Source organism: Solanum tuberosum, unplaced genomic scaffold, assembly GCF_000226075.1.
Source record: "Solanum tuberosum cultivar DM 1-3 516 R44 unplaced genomic scaffold, SolTub_3.0 scf00325, whole genome shotgun sequence".
NCBI lineage: Eukaryota > Viridiplantae > Streptophyta > Magnoliopsida > Solanales > Solanaceae > Solanum > Solanum tuberosum.
In genome coordinates this window covers 505,720-518,463 of record NW_006239251.1, presented here as the reverse complement: position 1 = coordinate 518,463, position 12,744 = coordinate 505,720, and the positions used below count along the sequence as shown (strand labels likewise).

General features: G+C 35.4%; 1 long non-coding RNA gene across 1 annotated transcript in view; it reads left to right on the top strand.

Annotated features, from left to right (window-relative positions):
- Nucleotides 1-10,411, top strand: part of LOC102582019 (uncharacterized) — a 43,540-nt gene extending 33,129 nt beyond the window's left edge. The window contains exons 2-3 of the long non-coding RNA XR_001475184.1: nucleotides 7,581-7,679; nucleotides 9,913-10,411. This is a non-coding gene — a long non-coding RNA (uncharacterized lncRNA). The remainder of the gene's footprint in view (nucleotides 1-7,580; nucleotides 7,680-9,912) is intronic.
- Nucleotides 10,412-12,744: the final 2,333 nt, after the last annotated feature.

Below are 12,744 nucleotides of genomic sequence, written 5' to 3'. Positions count from 1 at the left end.
CTGAAGACACAAGAGAAGGATTAAGAGAGGGACTTTATAGAGTTAAACTATATGGCATGACTTAAGGGTAATTAAAGAAGTGTAGTTTCCTAATCATCTTTAGCCTCTCATTCATAAGTGTGGCGGGCTTCACACTCATGAACAAGACTCTACTAGACATGGCTTATGAGACATCATCCTAGAATCATTCTAAACCTCGTGCTCTAATTACCAAGTTTGTCACGACCCATTGGTACCTCCTAGATGTAACAAGGCACATAGAACCCCTAAAGGCTCCATGTAAGCCACTTAGCATATCATAACATAAGAATAGAACAATAAAGAGTAAAATGCATTTCAAGGCCAAAATTTTCATAAACGAAAGTAGAAGTCTAGACTTGTTTCAATATAGCCATCTATTACAATACATGAATGAAATAGGGTCACCTTCTATACAACATAGTCCGAAAAGGAAACACAAGAAATGGACTACAATGAGATAACATCTGTCCTTGAATCATGAAGACTCACCAACAAGCTAGGAGAATAAGCAAATCCAAGCTTTAGCCACAACGATGATCACCTTGAGAACCGGGCCCTACACCTGGGGAAAATGTAGGAAAAGTAGGCGTTAGTACAAAAATGTACTAAGTATGATAGCCATGCATAAAAACCTTGAAAACATGCTAAAAGGGACATTTCATTTGAATGCATACAATTTACTAAGTTAAAACATCATTATTAAGATAGTGGAAAAGCGTAAGTCATAACCATATTCATTACATAGATCATCATAACATAAGAGAAACTCATCATAAATACCCTCAAAGGATACTTGTGCAATACATGAATAAGACCCCATAAATCTCACCCGCGCTAAGTAAAGCTTCTTGAGTAACCACAGTTTATAATTCATATTCTTGTTCATATTGTTGTCATAGTGGGAATAAGCCTTAACCGACATAGACCATGTGAGCTTAACATGGAATCCGATGTTACCCATACCTAAAAAGAGTTGTCCTACTTGCCTAAGGTAGAACCATACTCTTAGCTTAGGTGGATCTACTAGCTAAATAACCTATGGGGGCACATAGTTTATATGATAAGGAGATTGCTGCTAGAAACCCGGACTCAACTAAGGTAGAAGGTTTCCATCACATGAGACCTACTTTGGGAACCCATACTCAACTAGTGTAAAAGGTCCCATTGGGAAGCCGAACTCAACTAGCGTAAAAGCTTCCATCTCATATACAATATCCACTCGGTGCTAAGTCATTAATTCCCATGGAGTACATATTAAGTCTTGACTTAAGTTCATATTCATGGAAGAATGTCTTGACTCTCAATCCAACCTAATTCATAAGATAGATCATTAGAGCATGAGAATAACCTTTCACCGTTCATGTCTACATATAGATTCATCAGCTGAGAAAGCCTTTCAACCCTAGAATCATCATATTATGAGAAAACCTTTCACATCATATCAAATCATACATAAGTGTGTATATGAGAATAACCTTTCAACAACACAACAACTAGATCATACTCATATTCACTTCACTCTCAAAGTGTTGTTAAAGTATATACTAAACTTCATAAATCATGTATAATATCATAATTTTCCCTTTCAAGGATCAAAGCTCATATCAAATCAACAAATCTATAATTCACTACATTAGACATGGATATTAACAAAATTCAAGTTATCCAATTACTACAAGCATAATCTCATAATATCCTTCTTTCATCAGTACGCCCATATCACAAGATCATAAGTTCTTGGGAATTTCAATATAAAAACTATAAAAAATCATCAATCCAATCATAATATAAAGTAATTCAAGCATTAGAATCATTTTTGGAGGGAACCCATGACTTTGGAATCAAACCCTAGTTTTTGGGGATTTCTATCTTTAAAATTGGGATTTTGTCGGGGCTTCATGGATGAATTCTATTCATGGATGAAGAGCTACCATACCTTAGAAATTAAACCCAATGAATTTGAGAATATAACCTTTCTCCTTGAACCTAGCTCCAACTTCCTTCTCCTTCTTCTTCCTTGAAGTTCTAGAGAGAGAATATTTGAGAGGGAATTGGATTGTTTTTGGTGATTTAGAAATAATGACTTGGATGACTTAATTTATTGATATAAAATCCTTATATAGGTGATCTAATTTAGGCTAAAAATACATCACTTTATATTAATTAAAACTCGAAAAACCCCAAAGTGTCCCTAAACTAATTCCTCAAAAATAGTTTCCAAGCCTGAACCACGGACCCATGACCTACGGACCGTGTATGGAACCATGGCCAGTCCTGGTTGGGCGTGGTTTATGGTTAGAGAGCCTGATTTACAGGCTTGGACCTACGCCCCCACCCACGTGGCGTGGACTGACCCACGGGGCTTAGGTCCCCTCCGTTGGTCATTGTCTAGGCAGTTTCTAGGGTCCTCCTCAAGGACCCATGGTTGGTCCTTGGGGGTCGTACCTTGATGTTCTAACATGAAACCCTTTATATTTAAGTACGGGGAGTTACATTCAAGACTCTAACCCTCATGTTAGGCTCTAGTTTAGCCTACTATTTTCTGGAGTGTTACAATATCTCCCCATTAGAAATATTTATCCTTGAATGGTGATCTAGGCACCTTACGGAGCTAAAGACTCAAGACTAGTAGCCCATCATGAATCAACCATCAAAATTATTGAGGGTCGTCAACTTGCGCACCGTTGATACCACTTGCAGTTCCAGTTAGGTTGGTGAGCCTCCTTGCTTTTGGAGGATTCCACTTCTATTTTCAGTCTTATTAAGATGTCGTGGGTCTTGTCCCGATGTCGATCATAGTTATTAGAGGTTTTGTAGAAATTTGTGTTTTGAGGAGTGTTTTCTATTTCCATTGTTAATGTTTAAGACTTGACTTTCCTTTTGGGCCAGTTGAATACGTTACATATTCTAAGTTAATTATCTTGAGATATTTGAGTTAATCTTTGCAAATTGAGGTCATATATTGTTGAGTAAGTCTTCCGCTAAGTATTGAGCCATACATTTGGTACTTAAATTATGTCATTTGGTGCTTAAACTACGTCATTTTACTCAGTCTAAGCCTAGTAATCTAATCAGAAACTACCTAAAACCCTCATTCTTCTAAAATCATCCAACTTAGAAAGAAACATATGATCAATAACATAGAAACTATAACACCTAAATTTCAATGGATCCCTAAGATTTAGGAACCCTAGGTCTGAACAATTTATGGAGAAACTGAAGAATTGACTGAATTCTAAGGACGATACTTGATCGCAAAAATTTTCTATCATATTTGCCTAATCATCGAGGGCTATGAATTGCACATTATTTTCAAAATGCTTGTTATCGTAATGGGTGAAAGGAACACATTAGTTGAATCCCACATACTTGGTGGCAAAAACTATGGAGAAATCCTTTGGATTTTGGGACTGAACTTGAAGAAGACCTCTTCTTGTTCTTGGGAGAAACTGTCGCCTCTTTCTCTTCTCTTCTTTCTAAGTTGGATGATTTTAGAAGAATGAGGGTTTTAGGTAGTTTCTGATTAGATTACTAGGCCTAGAATGAGTAAAATGACGTAGTTTAAGCACCAAACGACATAATTTAAGTACCAAATGCATAAGGAAAAGACCAATGCAACCTTGACTTAAATGCTGACGAAGTGACTTCAAGGAGGTCTTCACGGGCCGTCATGATCACCATGGCCCATCTAGAAGGTTGTGAAGATGCCCTACCCGACATGGCTTCACTGAAATGAGCATAAATTTTTACTCCAGACTTGGAATTAGGCAAACTCAATGACTTTGGAAAGAGGACTCAAAAATCTTTAATTTGATAGTTCATGGACCACCTAATCCATTTTGTGCTGAAAGATATGATCGTTTGAAGTTGACCCAAAACTCCAAACTTGACAGGCCTTTTTCACGGATGACTTCATGGTCTGTGTGAAGCTCCATGGATCGTTTAGGCGTCCGTGGTCCTTCACAGTGACCTTGGGTGCAGCCTCCTTGACCGGGTGACTTCTACAAACCTATAGATGGGCCGTCCAAGTCACCACGGGCAGTTAAAGGCACCCTCTAGGTGACTACCTCCCAGGCAGCCCCTGGAGGGTGGTTCACGATGCCTTTGATGGGACGTGAACCCATAGATGGACCGTCTAGGTGACCCCTGACAGGGCAGTCCTGGATGGTCACTCATAACATCCTTAACGATTGTAGTCCCTACACGGACCGTCTATGGTGCTGTGAAGGGTCCATGGTCCCTTTTGGATTCGTGGACTTACCCAATTTCCCCTTTTAGCTCTTTGTCAAAGTTCTAGGTGTTACATTATCTCCCTCTTGGGATCATTCATCCTCAAATGAAGACTAAACAAGTGAGTATGGAGGGAATGAGCTGCAATCCCTACCACTGAGTACTAGAAACTAATATCTAACTGAACTGAGTTCCATGAACATGCAAATATATTGAAATGCAAAGATAACTGAGGGAACAAGATACTGAGACTGAATTACACAAGAGTAAACTGAGAGATTGGAGAGAAACTATTACCTCAAGTTGAAACGGAATCAAAAGGAAAGAGGTTAGGATACTTGGCCATCATGTTTGCTTTTGCTTCCCAAGTAGCTCCCTCTATGGACTGACTCTTCCACAAAACCTTTACTGAAGCGACTTTTTTATTTCTTAACCTACAAACCTAACATTCAAGAATTTCAACTAGAATCTCCTCATAGATGAGGATATCCTTCACATCCACACTCTCTAAAGGTATTATCGATGCCAGTTAACCCACACACGTCTTCAACAAGGAAATGTGAAAGACTGGATGATCCGCTTCTAGTTATGTTGGTAACTCTAACTCATAATCGATATTACCAACCCTTTTCAAGATTCTGTAAGGACCTACACACCATGGGACTGAGCTAATCTTTCTTGCCAAATCTCATCACCCCTTTCATGGGTGACACCTTTAGGAAAACCCAATCATTAATTTCAAACTCTAAGTCCCTTCTCCTTACATCTGCATAGGACTTCTAATGTCTCTGTGCTATCTTTAGTCAATCTCTGATGAGCTGAACTTTCTCCATAGCCTCATGAACCGAATCTAGCCCAATCAAGGTTACTTCACCTACTTCAAACTAACCAACCAGAGACCTACATCTATGCCCATATAGTGCCTCATAAGGGGACATCTAAATACTTTATTGAAAGTTATTATTATAGGCGAACTCTATGAGAGGTAGGTGATCATCCTAATTACCCTTGAAATCAATCACACAAGCTTTTAACATGTCCTCTAAGGTCTGAATGGTACAGTCTGCCTGACCATCCTTCTGCGGATGAAATGTTGTATTGAGATTTACCTGAGTACCAAGACCTTTCTGAAACGATTTCTAGAAATGAGATGTAAAATAGGGACCTCTATCTAAGATGATAGACAAGGGAACCCATGCAACCTGACTATCTCGCTAATGTGGAGTCCATCATAATCCTCCACTGAATCCGTAGTCTTGACAACCAAGAAGTGAGCTGACTTAGTGACTCTATCCACTATCACCCAAATAGAGTCATGTTGTCTGCAAGTATGAGCTAAATTTGTAATGAAGCCCATGTTTGTCACTTCCCACTTCCATGTAGGGATGCTAATCTCTTGAGTCACACCTCTTGGTTTCTGATGTTCTACTTTAACCTATTGATAGTTAGGACACTTAGCAACAAAATATGTGATGTCCCTCTTCATGTCGTTCCACCAATAGACTTCCTGTAAAGGATGATACATCTAAGTAGAAACAGGATGAATAAAATGTCTAGAATTATGGGCCTCTGTAAGGAACTATTGCCTCAACTCACCCACATTTGGAACATATAAGTGACCCTGGTAACGAAGCACACCATCTCCCTCTTGGGAACACCTCAACTCTCTAGTGATAAACTCTACCTTTCAACTGAAGCAATATAGGATCACTATCCTTTTTTCCCTTTCTTACCCATTCTGAAATATCACACCACCATCTAATGTGTCCATAAGGCAAACTTCTAAGCGAGTAAGGCGATGAACATCTCTGTCTATTTTTTTCTTCTCTTCCTCAACGTGTGCTACACTGCCATGGATAATCTATTGAGGGCATCAGCCACTAAATTGGCCTTACCCAGATGGTAGAGCACATTAATGTCATAGTCTTTGAGGAATTCAATCCATCTCCCTTGACGAAGATTCAACTCTTTCTGGGTGAACACATACTGGAGGCTCTTATAATCTGTGAACACATCAACATGAGTGTCTCCAAATCTTGAGGGCAAACACTACGGATGCAAGCTTGAGGTCATGAGTTGGGTAGTTCTTCTCATGGACATTAAGCTGTCCGGAAGCATAAGCTATGACCTTACCCAATTGCATCAACACACGACCCAGGCCGACCCTGGATGTATCACAATGAACCACATAACCGTCTAAACCATCTGGTAAGTCAAGCCATGAGCTGTCGTCAACCTGGTTTTCAGTTCTAAGAAGCCTTTCTCACACCCATATAACCAATGAAACTTGACCTTTTTCTGAGTCAACTTGGTTAATGGGGAGCTATGGATGAAAATCCTTCAACAAAAAGAAGCAAAAGGTTTTTATATTTATAGTTTTATTGTAAACTTGTGCTGACGAATTGATTGCCTTTTCTATTATTTTCTTTAAAATAATTTAAATAATAAAATTTATGTAGTGTGAATGTGTTTTTCAGTATTTAGTATCCTATTAGGGTAGATAATGATGGAATACTAATTGAGTAAGGAAGGAGTTAATATAAAGTAACATTTTAATGTACTATATAGTCAAACTAAAGTTGAAAAACATAATAGCATGCTTATCTGTACTTATTACTATAGTTGACAATATATATTTCTAAAATCTTTCCCCCTTTGATTATTTATTCATATATAAAGTTTTGGACAAAAGTAACTGTTATATATTTTTATATGAGTTGTGATATGAATTCTTCCAACTCCATTGCTCCAATGTATTATTTTGATAGCTTTTCAGAAGGTTGCAAATTTGAAATAATTTTAAAAACAACTCCAGCCGATGCAGTAAAATCAATAATTTTATCCAAAGTGTTAAAATTTGTTGCTGAATCAGATGAAATTTGGGGAATTTTTTTTCCCTCGGATTATCAAGAAATAATTGATGGATCTGAGTTTTCTATTGTTTGCAACACCAAATAGGAGCTCTGTTTTCGTTTGTGTGATTCACCGATTCTCCTTGATGGAGGCAAACTGGTAACACTCAATTTTGATGTGGTTATCTTTTATGATTCTATATATGTTTTAATTTTATTATCGACGGTGTGTACATACCTAAATTATTTATCAATACCTGCTACCTCCCACAAGAGGTGATATCAAGATTTAAGCTTTATGAATTAAATTTTTTAGGATCTCAACCTTTAACTTGTTATTTTTAATGGTGTGGGTTCACATCTACTAGTTTTTACATTTATCATGAATTTTTACACATAAATTCATGCTCCGTATGGAAGTGTTGGGTTAAGATTAATCCTTAATTAATATCTTTATATGTTTCTACCTCTTATCAGAGTTTTTTTCTTGATAAGCGTAGTGGAAAGAAGGGTATAATGATAGCACCAAGAGAGCTTGTTATTTCAGATAGTTATAACCCACAAACTTGGAAATGGGTTAGACGCCGCGATTCCATGTTCATCTCTTTTTATATTCTTAATTTGATCTATAACTTTATTGCTCTTCTTATAAATACTTATGCAATGCATTTGCCCTTCTTATATGTTATCTGATACATCTTATTCACCCGAGCTACAACAAAATAAAAATCATAATGCGGCAGTCAAAATTAAAAGGTTTTTCTAGTTTAAAATTAGAGGAGACACTTTATGTGTTAGATGTCAATATGAAAAATCCAACAAGTTTTCTACAGAGTATCAAAGTATCTAAATAAAAAGGCATTGGAGCAGTGCATGCAAATGTGTTTGAACCATTAATGCAACCTTCTATCTATGGTTACTAATACATGGTATCATTCATTGATGACTTCTAAAAGTGCTCATGAATTTACTTCTTAAAGAAGAAGTCTGAAGTATTTGAGAAGTTTAAAGAGTTCAAACATACAGTGGAGAATGACATTGAAAGAGTAATCAAATATCTATGTATGGAAAATGTGTGAGAATACTTGTAACATTAGTTCAATGAGTACCTTAATAAAACATGGTAGGACAACAATTGAGTTGCCCAAATATTTTGTAGAAAAATGGAGTAGCTGAAAGAAGAAATAGACACTTCATAGAAATATGAAGAAGTATGTTGAATATATAATGCAGTATATTGTGATAGTCAATATGCGCTACACATAGCAAGGAATCCATATTTTCTTGAGAGAACTAAACATATAGAAATTGACAATCAGTTTGTTCGAGACAAGCTCCAAGATGGACTTATTTCCCTTCATTATATTGTTACCACAGATCAACTGGCTAACCTATTCACCAAAGCTCTTACTGGTGTTAAACAAACTTGCATCATGTTAAAGTTGGCTATGAAGGCCTCATATCCCACTTGAGAGGGGGGGAAGGGGTACATTGAGAATGTGTTTATACTTATAGTTAATTATGCTAGTTATATTATGTTGATTAGCTTAATTGTTAGCTTAGTCAGTTAGTTGTAGTTGTTAGCTCAATAAGTTATTATTTTTTCAGAAGCCAACTATACACAAATGTCATAGTAATATAATACACTTGTGCAGATACATTTTCCTTTGAGAGGTTTTATTAAACAAAGTAGTTTGCCTTTCTTCCTCTTCTCTTTACACTGACTTCTCCCTCTCCTTGAAACTTTGATGTCTGTCTTATATAAAGTGCAAACAAATATTGGAATGTGAAATATGATATTACCTTCATTTATGTGTAGCCTACAATTATAAATAACTATTACCTTCATGTTAATATGCATTGAATCTGACATTATGACAATTTGGTCTGGATACAAAAATATCAAAAATCACATTATGTATTCTATGTGCATATTTATATTGGGTAGTGGAGGAGACTAACTGTTTATTATGAATTTATAACTGATAATGGCTCAATTTGGAAAATATGCACATGTCATGTATTGGGATAGCAGAGGTTAGATTAATATAACAACTAAGAGTTAATGTCACCATGAAAGAATGTTGGGCAGCGGATGGGGTTGCTCCTAACTAAACTAGAGGCTTTGGGGTCAAACTTTGGGTATGAAAAATTCTTGGTAGGAAATACTTGTCCAATAGTGCCTTACACGGCTCCAATCAGAATTAGCCGGGCTCTAATGCTGATATTGAAGACCAAATGAGAAACCAAAGAAAAAAAAAACTTTAGTGAATGTGAAAAATTTGTAGAGAAAATGATGTGCTCAATTTTGTCTTATATATTAATGTATATACATTATTTTAAAAAAAATGTTAAATGATTTATTTTAAACTAAAGGCTAATACTCCAGCTTTGAAGTTAAGAGCTTCCCCCTATTAGCATAGTATAGTAAAAAAGTAATATATGATATGATTAATGAGGGTCAATTAGCACATTACGAAGATGGTAAATGTTCACTTGTAGTTTAGAAAAGGTGGTTCATGCCCTTGAAAGGAGATACCTTTAATAGGAATGTCTTAACTACCAATAATGGTTTTTATATGGCGCAAACTCAGATGGTGTGCAGGCTTCTGTCAATGTTTTGATGGTAAAAATAAAAAAAAAATGCTATGAAAAGTTAATTAAATAATACCATGTATGACTCAATTTTGTAATTTTTTTTAATTCGCATCTGATACACCTAATAAAGAGCTAAAGCCCTACAAATCATTTAATTATTGTTTTTAAAAATAAATTTTCCTTACAAATGTTTCTTGCAATGCTTTTGCAGATTCTTTGAAGTGGCATATCTTATTACTATAAATCAATTGGATATTCGTGGAACAATAGGGACATAAATGTTGTCACCAAAGACAAAAGATGCTGCTTATTTGGTGTTCAAGTTTGTAAATGGGTGCAACAATAGCCTTCCATTAGCTAAATCAAATATTAGGTTTGTTAATTATGAGAGCGAAATTGATGCTGAAAATCAGGCAAACACTGTGCACCTTCCAATATTGCAAGAAAGTGGGGGTATCCCCAAAAATGAGAGGAGATGGATGGAAGTAAAATTGAGATATTTTGATAGCAAGAAAGGCACTGATGGTCCTGTTGAAGCAAGATTTTTGAGAAGAATCATTTTTATAAAATTGGACTCATTGTTGAAGGAGTTCAGTTTCGTCCAAAATGAGAAGTGTATATGGGAATTTAAGTTTTACATGTTTTGAACAAGAAATCTTTGAATTCTTATTTTGATTACTATTTCAATGTTTGCAATTTACTACAAACAATTCATATACATTGCATATCCTTTAAGGCTTTAATATTACTTAATAATTTGGACGTCCTCTTTCTACCAGAAGGTTACCTTCTGGCCAATTTTGTGGCCTATATTTTGGATTTAACTTTTAGAAGGTTGAAAAGGGTGAAGAGAAATTCTTTCTTCTGATATTTATGATGTTGAATTTTCTTCTCTATTTAATCTCTGTTAGTTTATGTGCTTCTAGTTTTATATTAGAAGAGAGCTTTGATGAATCCTGAGAAAGTGAAATATTTTTTTGGATTTCAACTGATGGATCAGTCTCAACTATGTGGTCAAAGGAAGAAAATATGGTGTTATCATTTGGATATTGTTTTTCCCAAAGATTTCTATTCTTTGGGATAAATTCATCATATTGATCTTCATCCTTTTTAGGAGCTAAAGCTAATAAGGTATCAAGAACTAAGCTTTATGGATTAGATCTTTTAGGATCTCAACCTTTAACTTGTTATTTTGAATGTTGTGGATTCACATCTACTAGTTTTTGCATTTATCATGAATTTTTACATATAAATTCATGCTCAGTATGGAAGTGTTGGGTTAAGATGAATCCTTAATTAATATCTTTATATGTTTCTACCTCTTATCAACACATGTACGGGATAGTGACGGAGTGAAAAACTCATGTATAGAGATAAAAAAAATACAAGGTGTCACCCTAGGGTTTAAACTCATAAGAAAAAATAATGTATGAACTCTCGTTGGTACTAAACTAGAAATTTTTCATTTAAGTGAATTCAACTGTTCATAAATCATTAAAAAGAATCATTTAACCCTATTTGCGTCGCTCTAATTTTTGGTAAGGTGATTCAATTGAACTCTTTTCCTTCCTTTAGCTCTTCTCCTGATACCAAAGTACTCTGATAGCTCAAGTAGGTGAAAAGAAATGATCACCTAGTATTTTGTTTATATTCACCAAAATGTAAAATCTAATCTCTTATAATTTTCTATCCAAAACATTAATTGCCACAGTTATCACACTTGATGTTTATTTTTTACTTATTTTGTTTGGTAGATGGGAAATATTGACTGTCAATTTTTATTCTGTTTCGCTCTCCAAAGTTTAGGTTATTCCAATTGAACAATGTGTCCTTTAGGTGCTTCCTAGTATACCATTATGAAACTATAATTGTGTAGCAACCATTCAAATAAATATGATGAAAATATGCTTGGAAATAAAAAAAAAAATACTTGGAAGCACTTTCTCTGATCTTACGTGGTGTTCTTTAAATTAATCAGACGGAAATTTTATTTTTTTCTTTCTCAGAGTTTTTTTCTTAATAAGCATAGTGGAAAGAAGGGTATAATGATAGCACCAAGAGATCTTGTTAATTCAGATATTGATAACCCACAAACTTGGAATGGGTTAGACACCGTGATTCCAGGTTCATCTCTTTTTATATTGTTAATTTGATCTACAACTTTATTGCTCTTCTAATAAATATTTATGCAATGCATTTGCCCTTCTTATATGTTCTCTGATACATCTTATGCACTTGAGCTACAACAACAAAAAATCATAATGCGGTAGTCAAAGTTAAAAGGTTTTTCTAGTTTAAAATTAGAGGAGACACTTTATGTGTTAGATATCAATATGAAAAAGCCAACAAGTTTCCTACAAAGAATCAAAGTATCTAAATAAGAAGGCATTGGAGCAGTTCATGCAAATGTGTTTGAACCATTAATGCAACCTTCCATTTGTGGTTACTAATACATGGTATAATTCATTGATGACTTCTCAAGGTACGCATGAATTTACTTCTTAAAGAAAAATTCTGAAGTATTTGAGAAGTTTAAAAGTTCAAACATACCGTGGAGAATGATATTGAAAGAGTAATCAAATGCCCATGCACGGACAATGGGAGAGAATACATGTAACATGAGTTCAGAGTTCAATGAGTACCTTAATAAAATATGGTAGGACAACAATTGACTTGCCCAAATATTTCGTTGAAAAATGGAGTAGCTGAAAGAAGAAATAGTCACTTGATAGAGATCATGGAGAAGTATGTTGAATGTATTGCAGTACATTGTGATAGTCAATCTGCACTACACATTACAAGGAATCCATATTTTCTTGGGAGAACTAAACATATAGAAGTTGACAATCATTTTGTTCGAGATAAGCTCCAAGATGGCCTTATTTCCCTTCATTCTATTGTTACCACAGATCAACTGGCTAACCTATTCACCAAAGCTCTCACTGGTGTTAAACAAACATGCATCATGTCAAAGTTGGCTATGAAGGCCTCATATCCCACTTGAGAGGAGGGGGGGGGGGAGGGGGGGGATTAAAAAATCGAT